This window comes from Chaetura pelagica, unplaced genomic scaffold (genome assembly GCF_000747805.2).
Source record: "Chaetura pelagica isolate M959 unplaced genomic scaffold, ChaPel_1.0 scaffold10, whole genome shotgun sequence".
NCBI classification, from domain to species: Eukaryota; Metazoa; Chordata; class Aves; order Apodiformes; family Apodidae; genus Chaetura; species Chaetura pelagica.
In genome coordinates this window covers 8,829,723-8,830,044 of record NW_009952263.1, presented here as the reverse complement: position 1 = coordinate 8,830,044, position 322 = coordinate 8,829,723, and the positions used below count along the sequence as shown (strand labels likewise).

The following is a 322-nucleotide window of genomic DNA, read 5'->3' as shown; positions in this document are numbered from 1 at the left end:
ACGCTCAGCGTTTTTCAGTGACCAGTTCTTACTTGAGATGTCTCTGAAGGCTCATTTTCCTGCCTCAGCACGTCAGCCCCTGAAAATTCCCTGCATCATCTCCTGTTCTTTCACTTCGACCACACCGAGCAACAACGGGGATGGTGCAAAGCCCGAAGGAACCTGCTCAGCCCCGCCTCCGGCTCCCCGAGCGCAGGGAAGCGGCAGGGAAGGCGGAGCTGCCCCGGCAGAGCTGCGGGGGCGGGAACGGAGGAGCCACCGGCTGAGCTGGGGGAGGCGGCAGCTCGTAGGAGAGACGTAAGCGAAGGCCCAGGGAAGGCGG

General features: G+C 62.7%; 1 protein-coding gene across 1 annotated transcript in view; it reads right to left on the bottom strand.

Annotated features, from left to right (window-relative positions):
- Positions 1 to 322, bottom strand: part of HACL1 (2-hydroxyacyl-CoA lyase 1) — an 18,948-nt gene that overhangs the window by 17,739 nt on the left and 887 nt on the right.